The 12,355-nt window shown below is 40.2% G+C and overlaps 1 pseudogene; it reads left to right on the top strand.

The window, feature by feature from the left end:
* The first annotated feature begins 1,483 nt into the window (after positions 1-1,483).
* On the top strand, positions 1,484-1,580 carry LOC119042775 (uncharacterized; annotated as a pseudogene).
* Positions 1,581-12,355: the final 10,775 nt, after the last annotated feature.

Here is a 12,355-nt window from a genome sequence, read left to right on the forward strand (position 1 = left end):
TACATGCCCACTTGGTTTACACATTTTCTTCCCAGAGCTGCTTTTGCACTATAATGGCAGAGTTGAGGGACTGCAGCAGTGACCAGCACACAAAGCCTGAAATATTTACCGTGTGGCCCTTTATAGAATGTTAGCGTGCCTGTTCTAGACTGATATTCTTCCCAAGTACTTTTAGAGCTCTATTTAAAACTTCTTCTCTGTCTGGAGACCTAGATAACTTCTTAAACATTAGAAAACATGATCTCTGTATGCTTGAAGACTTAACTGAATCCAAAGAAATACAATGGTCATCTTGCTTAGCATAGTTGTTAAGAGGTCTCTTGGGTTTGAACCCAAGTTTTACCACTTATTGCTGGGTGGCTTAGAATACCTTCACTTCTTATGCGTCAAATGGGGATAATGATAGTACTTATCACATAGGGTTGTCATGAGAAAATTAAGGGGAATTATATATTTAAAGCACTTAGGGAAGTCCCTCACATACAGAAAGCCCTCAGTAAGTGTTCATTATTACCATTATTATTATTATTAAGGAAAAAAGAAATTTCAGAGTGTTCTGTTCGCAGACATTTTTCCTTCACAGCATTTTCAAGATCATTAAGAGTATTCATTATGTATTTATGATAGCAGTGCAGCCACTTACTCTAGTTTAAGGTATTTGATCACAAATCTTGCTATCTCTAATAATTATCAAAAGCAGAGAGGAAGAATTACGTTTTTATGGTAGCGATTCATTAGAATTAATGACAAAATTAATAGGATGGACCTTATCCAAATCCTTGCTTCTCCAGCCATCGTTTGTGGAGACTTCAAGGCTTTTCTGAAGTGGGATGGAGATCAAAGTTCTTGTAAATAAAAAAAAAAAAATTAAAGCCAGTGTATCATACTAAGGAATCTCTGCGGTCAAGCTTAAATTTTTATCCTGAATTGTTTGTTCTGAGTCTGAAGCTCTCCAGAAAAGCCTTGGGAAGTAAGTTGTTTTTGGATTCTGTCATAGGGCTGTTTTGCTTGTAGAATGTTGCCTTCTAATAATATTTGAATTTGAAACACCAAGCACACAAATGATGAAATATAGAGGCTCATTCTGTGACATGAACACAGTATGTCAGCTCCACTCTTTCCTATTTTGTCTAGACTGTAATCTTGTTCTCACTCAACAGTCTATCATCACTGTTTTTCTTTAATCTCCTACCAGTGCAACAGTCTGAGTCATGCAGATCCAGAGTCAGGTCCTAGTTTTCCCTGCTAGTGGTTGTGAGCCTGGACCTCTGCTTCCTCTTTTCTAAAGTGGCATCACTGATGAATGTAGATATCATGAATATTCAATATGAAAGCAAATGACAAGTGCTTTTTAGAATTCCTGATGCTTATAAGAGCTTCACAAATGTTACATCCTTTTAACCCCACCACACTTGCCAATTTTTGAACTATATAATGCAACTTTATAATTGGTCTTTACTTAGTCCTTGAATATGGTTTTCTAGTGCTCACTTGGGCAGCACATATACTAAAATTGGAATGACACAGGGAAGATGACATACAGGGATGTCACGCAGATTCACAAAGTGTTCCATGTATTTTTGTATACAATTGAATGAAAAGTAATACATGAACAAACAACAACGACAAACAAAAACTCATAGACACAGACAACTGCATGGTGGTTACCAGAGGGAAGGGGGTGGGGAAGTAGTAAAGGGTAAAGGGGGTCAAGTACATGGCAATGGAAGATGATTTGACTTTAGGCGGTGAGCACACAATGTAATGTACAGATCATGTATCATAGAAATGTACAAGTGAAACCTACTTGATCTTATCAACCAATGTCGCCCCAATAAATTTAATTAAAAATGAATAAATTTGGAAACAGGAAAAAATATGGTTTTCTAAATAATAAGAATCTGTGTCCTTTAGGCTAAATTGTAGTCCTAGAATCATCAGTGAAAGAATTTAAAGCAGCTGGGACTGGGCATAAATGTTCCTTTATCTCATTGTGGTTTTAATTTGCATCTCTCTAATGGCTAGTGATGTTGAACATTGTTCTATATGCCTGTGGGCCCTCTGTATGTCCTCCTTGGAGAAGTGTCCATTCAGGTCCTCTGCCCATTTTTAAATTGGATTGTTAATCTTCCTGATGTTGAGTCATAAAAGTTCTTTATATATTTTGGAGATTACACAATGAAATACTATGCAGCAGAAAGAAGAAGGAATCCCTACCCTTCATGACAGCATGGATGGAACCAGAGACCATTATCCTAATACCATATGATCTCACATATAAAAGGAATCTAAAGAACAAAATTAACTAACCAGCAAAATGGAACCAGGGACATAGAAACAGAGAACAGACTGACAGCTGCCAGAGGAAAGGGCATGGGTAGGACGGTGGAAGGAAGAAGGCAGTAGTCAAAGAAGACGTACGAGAGACTCGCAGACATGAACAATGGTGTGGGAGGGGTGGAGGAGGGCAAAGGGGGGGAAATGGGGACAACTGTAATAGAATAAGTAAGAACTTTAAAAAGTAGTAGCTAAATTCAAGTTGAAACAAATGGTATTGAAAACAATGAAAGTGGCCTAGGGCAGTTATAGACACAAGTAAGGTAAACTAATGATGGTAAGCTAGTGATGGTATGAAACAAGAGTTTTTTTAATGCCCTCTAACCATGCTATTATATGGGTAAGAGAAATACAACATATAAATAGTATTAAAGAATTTATCTTTATTTAAAACATGGGTGGGTGCATAGCTTACTTATTCCTACTCTTGTAGAGAACTCCTCCACTCTAGAAGTAAATCCAACTATCTTGCTAACAGTTCCCTGATCCCATATTTCCTGATGATGGCTTTGCAATTGCTGCTGATACTTTCATAGATTTGACCATCACTGCAATGGATCCGAAGTTGCAGAACTAACCAAGATCTGCACATTTTTGAGTCAAAATCAAACTCTAAATTTTTAATGATAAAATTCTACAGTTCAACCTTCAGTTCCTTCTACTTCTCTGTCTCAATCAGATAAAACTTTCCCCTGGGAGTGACCCTCTATTTCTTTGTTCTTTGTTTTGCCTATGGGAATTGGCTTCATCTGTCCACCTCAAATGCTGCAATCCCTTCCAGAGAGCAGAAGGAACTGCCTTGAGTTCAGTATCCCTATTATCACAGAAGATGATTATTCAGAGGTAACCTGCAGAAATCTTAACCCAGTACAAAGACACGGCATTATTCACATGGCAATCTAGTCTCAGTAACACCTCGGTGACACCAGTGCTTCCTAGAAACTTCATAAACATGTGTTGATTTAAAAAAATTAAATGATGATTAAAACATAAACTAATCCAATTTTTCTATACTCGAAAGTTTTAAAATCTGAGGGCAAAAATACTTTGAATTAAATAGTAACTTTATAGTGATTTTGTCATGTTGTTTTATAGATACATCTTTGAAAGTTTCCTGTCACTTCTGAATAAACTACTGCTGAATTAAGAATAAAGTTTCAAATATACTTTGCCTACTAGAGAACATGGTACTTACCACGTTCAAGTTAGGAGTTTAAATTTCTATCTTATCTCAAGTTAATGATAAATTCAAACTTCAGAGGGCAACAAAAATTTGCCTAGGTTAGTTTGATCAAGGTTGGGCTGACCAAGATTGTTTCAAACACAATTATTTCTAATTTATTCTAGAATCTTTGTTCCTGAAAACAGCTTATATTCAAATTGGCTTTATAATCAATGAGGCTGACTCTAAGTAAATTAGCTCATTTATTGTTTAGATGTATAAACATTTCTGAAACATAAACAGTGACCACAACCAACAGTTTAGAATGGTCTAAAGGGTTGAAGCAGGGTGTCAAGGGGCAGTGGGTGTGGATGTCATTGCCCCGTTGGATAAAAGAAGATGGCACTGAGGAGCACTAACCACACTGATAGACAAGTACCCATTCTCCCACCACTGATGCCTGCCTTGCATGGCTATTAATTTGTAAAAGTCATTAAGCCTTTCAAGATTAAAACATAGATGTTTAATTTCTCAAAAGAATTGACTCAGTGGTAGAGAAGAATTTATTAAGTCAGACAGTTACACAATGATCTTAGGGAAATGTGTAAAAAGCATCCTGACGACTACAATGATGTCTTTGTTTTATGCCAGGGCATCTTAATTTTATTTGGCCTCCTTGATGCTGGCATTGAAATTCACAAACAGCTGTTTTACATCAATGCTCATTCGATACATTCCACACAGTCTATCAGTTGTGAAGTACAATCAATCAAATCCCCAATTTTTCAGCAGCCCACAGGGCTAGATAAAATATGCTTTCCTAAGGCAAAATGGTTTCAACTCTGTAGCTAGCAGTCTTTTACACTGGCCATGTACCTTCCCCTCTGTCACTAATATATTTTTTCCTGTTGCCTTAACACCCATGACTAATAATACCCTACACTGAATTTCAGCCTGTGCACTGTCCTCATCTCAACTTTATTAGTTCACCCTAATCCTGTTTCCTTGAGTGAACATCACAGATGGCATCTTTTATAATTAGCATGTTGGCTGTCATGCAGATTTAGTATTGTTTAGTGGAGGGTAGGATAGGACTCGTGTCTGGGGGCTCAAGTCGATGCCCTTTCCTCCCACCAATGCTGGAACATTTATTAACCAGAATTTTATGTTTCTATTATTCAACAAGCTGAAACACATATTCCATAATATATATACATGAGTAGATATCCTCGGGGGAAAAATTTGACTATATGTAAATCCAAGATACCAATATTCTCATAATGGATTTTGCATCTCATCAATATGCAAAATGTATCTCATAATACAGAAAGGTAAAACATTTTGAGAAACTCCTACTGGCTTTCTGAAAAAAAAAAACACAAAAAAAAACAAACAAAAAACCAAACTACTGCAGTTAATGTATGATTAAGGTAGTAAAATACCTAGTAAATGATTATCAAATAACATTTAATTTACAGTGAGTCAGAATCCCTTTAATGCAAGTTACACTCAAGAAAAAATTAATAAAATATGTTAGGTATTAACTTTTCCAAATAGTGATTAATTTGGCATGATGTGAATAATTTAACCCTGTAAAAGAAATTAATGGAATTCCAAATAAATATATGATCTATGATAAAGGTGGGAATAAAGGAGGGAATAAAGGTGAACTGACCAAAATAGCATAAACTGAAGTACACCGGAAAACAACTGAGATGTAGCAACCTTCCAACGCTAGAGAAATCACATACAGGCTGTAAGTCAAATACACTTAAGGGTGCCTCCTTACGTCACACTTTTAAGGGGGAGAACTCTGACACCACTACTAGAGAACTTAGAGTGACTAAACTATGGCTACTGACCCCTGTTTCATGGGAGAACAATATTCATTAGCTATTATTAGTGATACCTGTGGACATAACATCTTTCTTCCCTCTCCTACTTACTAGAAAAATGAAACTCTTCTAAACAGTAATGTAGAGGATGGTGTTTCCCATACCAGCTGAAGACTCACTTTCACCCTGTGATCCTGGAACGCTACCTCTGATCAACAGGATCTGAGAATCTCCCTCTGAACTGAAAATTCCAGTCCCCACTCACTGGGCTCTGCCTTTGGCCCTTCCATCCGTGTCTGTTCCTCGGTGTCCAGGTTCCCATTTTGATGCTAATCCCTACCTGATCATGGTGCCTGAAAGAGTTCTAATCCCTCACCTGCATACATGTACTTAAATAAAATGGGATTTATTGGTTTTCATTGCTCAATCCAAATATGATTTAATTGCTTCTCTGATTGCTAGCATGCAAAGAAATGCTAGTGAACCTAGCTATAATGATCTTCAGGCAGCAAGCCAATTCTGAGATAGATTTCTGCAATCAAAATTAACTATAACATTGATTGGAATGAAGAAAAAGCATAGAAGGAGAGATTAACATCATAAAAAGATAAAATAATCCAGGGGGAAAATATGTATACTCCTATTTTTTCTAAGATGTCTATCAAGATCTTTTTAGACTAGAAATCAAGACTATCTGGTTACAAATAGTAACCCTGGTTACAAAGGCTCTATGTCTTTAAGGCAAAGGGCAGAGTAGACTCTCCATCCCACAAGATTGTATCAGCAAACACTAGGCTCAGATACTGCATATGTACTGTGTGTGCTGGGCAATTTGACATAGGCCCTAGAGTTTCCAATACTATAATGATTAGACCTGTTTTTCCTGAACTACTGCATTAACTACTGAAAACTGATTTTTTCTGATATCTACTTTTCTCTGGCCTGAACTTTGTTAGATGATTGATCTACCTGTTTGAATGAAAACCCTGACTTTGGCCTGAGTTGAGACCACGTCTTTTCCCACCCCGCACTATCAGAAACCACCCTAAGTAATCAAACCACATGAATCCATCCGCTTCCTTCTGGAATGACTTACTGAGCCTCCTCTGACCCCACTGGCCTGCCTCCCTGGGCTCCTGGTCCAGGTCTTCACTCTGAGACTTTTATTTCCTGTTTCTGCTTGGCCCATCATCATGAGTTGTAAAATCACAACAAGCTCTGTAACACCTCAGGCTTCAGCTGTTTAGAATCCTGCTTCAAGACCGTGTGGATCATTCTGATTACCCTACCAAGTGACAAATGCATCCATGGATTCTGTCCCTCAGAAAAAAAGACACCACCTTCTAAGTCAGAGCTAATAGCACCTGTAAATTAAAACAATGGACTAGGTAATTTCTAAAATCTCTTTCAGATTTAAGTTCTGGGCTTTGCATTTTAGAGATAAGAAAACTAAGGATCAGAGAAGTTCATGCCAACAAAGAGTGAGAAAGAGAGAATGTGAAGTTGCCTATTGATAAAGGAGGAGATGCCTTTAGAGATGTGCTGGCAAATGTTTTACAACTAGATCTCATGGGTGGGTGGAATCCTGATTTGTAGCATTTCTCTAGTGTAATTCTATGGGGCTGGTTTCTATGATATAACTACTCCCATGACAGCTCATTTCAAACTACCATTGGGAGTCAACCAGCTGCAAAATTCCTTAACAGGTAACAGTTGGCTCTCGGGATCAAGTACAAGTCAGTCCTGGCACACCCCACAACAGCTCTGGACTTACAGTGATAATGGAAAGACTTGGTTCTATTGCCTTGCAGTTCTCTAACTTTTACAGGTGTGATCCCTTAACTTTTATAGATAGGCGTGATCACTTAACAGGTGAGCACGGTGCCATTCCAGATCCTGAGACCAGTGCTGTCCCTAGGCTCAGCAGGCATCGGGCCCTAGAGCCAGTGATTCACTGACAGCCCTGGTTTCTTCAGACCTCCTCACACCCCTGCTCCCTGCCTTGCTCGTTAGTTCTGCCATGAGAATAAACAGTCTCCTCAGGGACTTACCTCAAAACTTGAGTTTCTATAGATGGTATCGAAAATTCATCCCAAGACCTACTTATGAGTTTATTTCATTCCACTTCAATGTTTTATCCGAATGTGCAGGTGAGACCTGAAACACTGAGACAAGCAACTACCACTGAAATGTGGAAAGTAGGTGGGGGTGGTGTCAGAAATACCCATAATAAATAAGCTTCCAGATCTATTGTCACTATAGAAATGGGTTATTTCTAAGGACATTGGGCTCTTTTATCTTCTTTCACTTCTGACTTATTAAAGATGAAAAATGGACAAAGGCCTTTGATGCTAAGTCAGAGAAACATCAGAGCTGTGTGTTTCCCTCTGAATAAAAGACGTTCCACTGCGACATGCTGAATTCAATGTAGTCTAGGAAACCCCACATGAATAGCTATGATACTGAAGCCATAATAAAAAAATACTGACTGGCACAAAAATGAATAGTCACACACAGTAATAATTACAAATCATAGTTCACTGAGGAATTTGCTAACATTTATGAGAAAATCAGTCAAACCACAGGGAAATAATTAAATAAATGATAATGCACCCAACAAATGAGCTATTATGCTATCTTTTAAAATTATAGTTACGAAGATCATGTAGCTACATGAAGAATATTTATGACTGGTTAGGAATATAAAATTGTGCACCACTAAGAATACAGCAATATTTTTTAAATGTACACAAGGGGAGGGAAGACTTCTAAAATGTTACATTAGGGTAGAAATTATTATTTTACCCTTTTTCTCTCATTTTGCAAAGTTTCTTCAATGTAGTTACATGATTCTTATGCTAAAAGAGTGTCCAACTTAAAAAAAAACCAAAGAATTAAATAAGTAACTAACAAACAAAACCAGGACCCTGACCATTGCTGACCACTAAGAAACCCTTGCCCTGAATGGGACCTTCCCGGTGCTCCTGCAAGCCTGTGGCAGTCCTCCTCACATCTCTGAGGCCAGAAATCCACTTCAAATACCAAAAAGACTGTGGCAAAGTGAGGACATGTGAGGTGAGTTGCTCTCATCCATGCACTTTTCACCCCCCTAATGAAAGGCCAGGCACCTCTCCCTATCCTGCTCTTACTACAGTGGACTGCCTCCTCTGGGACAAGCTACTGCTGAGCATCCCCTTCCAGTAACTGGATCCTTTATCCCATTGCTGACTGGCTGCCTTATATCTTGGTCTTCTCTCTTCTCCTGGTTTCCCTTGGTTGCTTCCAAACACTTACCCTTCTCCAGGCTCCTTATTCCACTGTCCCACTTCTTTCCCTCCTTGTTAATGTCACTTACTGTTTCCTGGCAACTTCCTCTCGTCCACTAAAGACTTTGGCACATGCCTCAAGTTCTCCCTCTTCACCCCCATCAACAAAACGCAAATCTAGATCAGTACTATATTTGCATTCTTTATCCAGACACCTGGATGACTAAAAACTGCTGAAAAACAAACAACTGCAAATGGAGCTGTTAGAAATTTGTGAACTCCCAGTGCAGTGCTTCCTCAATGCTATCTCATTCATCTTTAGAGTCCTAGAAAGGCCTTTCATAAACAAAGTAGCAAGTTGTATGGCCTCTATCCAAATGTCAATTGGTTATCTCTAGGCTTCAAATGCACCCTTCAAATATATGCTCTATGACAATGGATGGAACCGCTTTAAGCATTTCTTTGTTAAGTGACCAGGATGTTAAGCTTTCTCAGCAGAGAAGACTGGGGCACAATGCAAGAGGAAGGGGCTCTCCTGAGGTTTCTGGCTGTAGTATGGTCTATCACTGGTGTGGCTGTGAGGACATCTGGTGGTACTTGGCCCAGTCACCCACCCAAAAGGCACTGTCCCTCAGGGACTCTGCAGCCCCAGCATGGCCTGGTGATCCTCTTCCTGCTGCCCTCTCCATATACATATTCTGTGCTCAAGGTTTCCTGTTGGCACTGGCTCCCTCATTGTCTGTACTCACCCCCTTCCCTGCGTGTGTCTCCCACAGTCCTCTCCATGCTATGCATCTCCTAACCTCACATTCTTCTCCTTAGGGACACCAGGCCTCCTTGGGCTGCAGGAAGTCCAGTGTTCCATTCCTCCCGCATGCCCATGCAATGCACTGGCCACCAGCTGTGGCTCGACAGCCCTGCCTGCACTCCAGAGGGTCCATCCCTGGTCATGCTGTGACTGAAGTTCTGATGAGCAAGTCAGCAAATTATTTTGCCATCCAGTGGGTTCAAATTCACATTCTCCAATGAGATTTGAACTACAGCCTTAGAGAGAGGGCCCCCTTCTCTTTGTCCATCTCTTCTGGCCTGAGATATCATAAAAAGCATTTTCATATCCTAAAACTACTATGATATTTAATAATTCTTTTTTAAATGTTATTTTGTTTTAATTGTTGTTCAAGTACAGTTTTCTGTCTTTTGCCCCCATCCCAGCCCACGCATCCATCCCTTCCCACCTCCCTCCCATTTCTAGCCCCCCTAGACTTTGTCCATGTGTCCTTTATATTTGTTCCTGTGAATCCTACCCCTTTTCCCCTGAAATTATATTTAATAATTCTCTATATTAAACTTCCCCCTTTAAATCACCCTGTAGCTTCAATCTCCTGAATACAGACTATTAGAATACAAAAATTACAAAAATAGTCTGCATTCCAATACAGACTCTTATAATACAAAAATTCATCTCTTTACACAGAGAGAATGTTTGTTTGTCACTGAAAAACTTCCTTACATTTGCTGCTTCCACGTCTGACATCCTATCTAGTCTTCATCCTATTGAACTCCAGCTTCCACCCTCATCACTCTATCGCAAATATTTTCTCCAAGATCACCAATGTCCTCTTTGCTAGCTCTAAAGGACAGCATTTGGGACCTCACCTTATTTGGCTTCTCTGTTCCATCTGACACTGGCCGGTTGCCTTTATTTTGTGACAACATTTTTCTGGTTTTCTTCCTACTTCTCTGACAACTCTTCATTAGTCTCCTCCAAAGGCACTTTTCTCTTCCTGTTTCTTCTTTGTCCATATTTTTGCAAGATCCTGCCTTTCCATTTCTTCTTACTCCATGTAATTCCTGGTGTGACGCGAGACAGATCCAGGAGCCCCTCCCCTCCACGGCGAACTCAGCCAGGTAAGGCCCCCAATCATGGGACAAGCATGTTCACAAAGTGATATTTTTATAAGTCAATTAAAGCAAACTCTCAAGGTGCGAGGAACTCGAGTTAAGAAAAAGGATTTAGTTTTATTTTTTGACTTTATACTCAAAATGTGCCCCTGGTTCCCCCAAGAAGGGGCGATTGACCCGCGGTGTTGGAACCGGGTCGGAGATTGCCTTAATGACTATTATCGAGTCTTTGGCCCCCAGGCCTTCAGTTATTTTAATCTTATTAAAGAAATCTTAGTCACTCATGGGCATTCTCCGGATGTCCAGAGCCTCTGCAAAGAGGGACAAGAAGTTCTAAAAAATCAATCCCGGTCCCCCTCGAGGGCCCCTTCAGCCCAAAATCTCTGTAAAGAGGGACAAGAAATTTCAAAAAATCAATCTCGGCCCCCTTCGAGGGCCCCCTCAATTTCTGTTAACATAGAGGAAGAGATTAAAAAAACCCCTAACCCTTCCTGTAATTCCTCAAATAACCATGTCGACCAATTAAACCCAGCAGAAGAGGCTGAACTCGAAAAAGAGGCAGCTTCGTACAATAACCTTGACTGGCCTCCTCTCTCTTCTGCCCCCTTACTTAAAGATCTCCCAGCTTTTCGGCCGCCCCCCATGCACCCTCAAACCTACCGCCTGCGGCCACCCGTATTCTGGCCCCCATTCTAAACAACCCCGAGCCACCAACAATCCACCAAAAACCCCTTCTCCAAAAAACCTCCATTCAAGAAGCCTTAATTCTCATTCGAGAAATCAAGGCCATGGCTAAAGAATTCACTGATTTAACCATATCCACCCCCCACTGAATTACTAGCTTTCCCCAAACTGCGGGGAGTAGACCTAGATACCCAGACTGCTGACATTTTAATAGCCACACATCAAGCTCTTAACATATCTAACCCTCACCTAGCCGAGGATTGCTGGTTATGTGTGAGGCCTAGGCACCCCCATGCCTTTAGCTATTCCTGTCAATATATCCACCCTTAATAAATCACAGCTACAATGTAACCCTAGTTTACCTTTTAGAGTCCAACCTACAATATTCCCACCCTCCCCGTGCTTACAAGGCATAGCTCAAAATAATAGCTTTGACATTCCCGTCGGCTTTATAGAGTTTACTAGTTGTAGAAGCATAACCAATTATAGTAACCCCCTTTGCCCCGGTTATGGACAAATTTTCGTTTGTGGAAACAACCTGGCCTTTTCAGCCTTGCCCGCTAACTGGACCAGGCTATGTGTCTTGGCTACCTTACTACCAGATATAGATGTTCTCCCCGGAGACGAGCCTGTCCCCATTCCCAGCTTAGACCATATTGCGGGGCGACAAAAAAGAGCATTAACATTCATACCCTTATTAGTTGGATTAGGCATCTCTGGAGCAGTTGCCACAGGGACTGCAGGATTGGGAGTCGCAGTCCATTCATACACAAAGCTCTCTAAACAACTAATTGATGATGTCCAGACTCTGTCCAGTACCATTAGTGACATCCAAGACCAAGTAGACTCCCTAGCAGAAGTTGTCCTTCAAAACAGACGAGGTCTAGATTTACTTACTGCAGAACAGGGAGGTATCTGTTTGGCTTTACAGGAACACTGCTGCTTCTATGCCAACAAACCAGGCATCGTCTGAGACAAGATAAAACAGTTACAAGAAGACTTAGAAAAAAGAAGAAAGGAACTTTCTGAACACCCCCTTTGGGGTGGACTCAACGGAATTCTCCCCTACCTCCTTCCCCTCTTAGGACCTTTAGTTTCTATCACCCTCATCCTCTCCTTTGCCCCCTGGATTCTTAGACGTATAACCAACTTAGTCAAAGACCAACTTA

This window comes from Artibeus jamaicensis, unplaced genomic scaffold, assembly GCF_021234435.1.
Source record: "Artibeus jamaicensis isolate MK-2021 breed Jamaican fruit bat unplaced genomic scaffold, CSHL_Jam_final scaffold_1019, whole genome shotgun sequence".
NCBI lineage: Eukaryota > Metazoa > Chordata > Mammalia > Chiroptera > Phyllostomidae > Artibeus > Artibeus jamaicensis.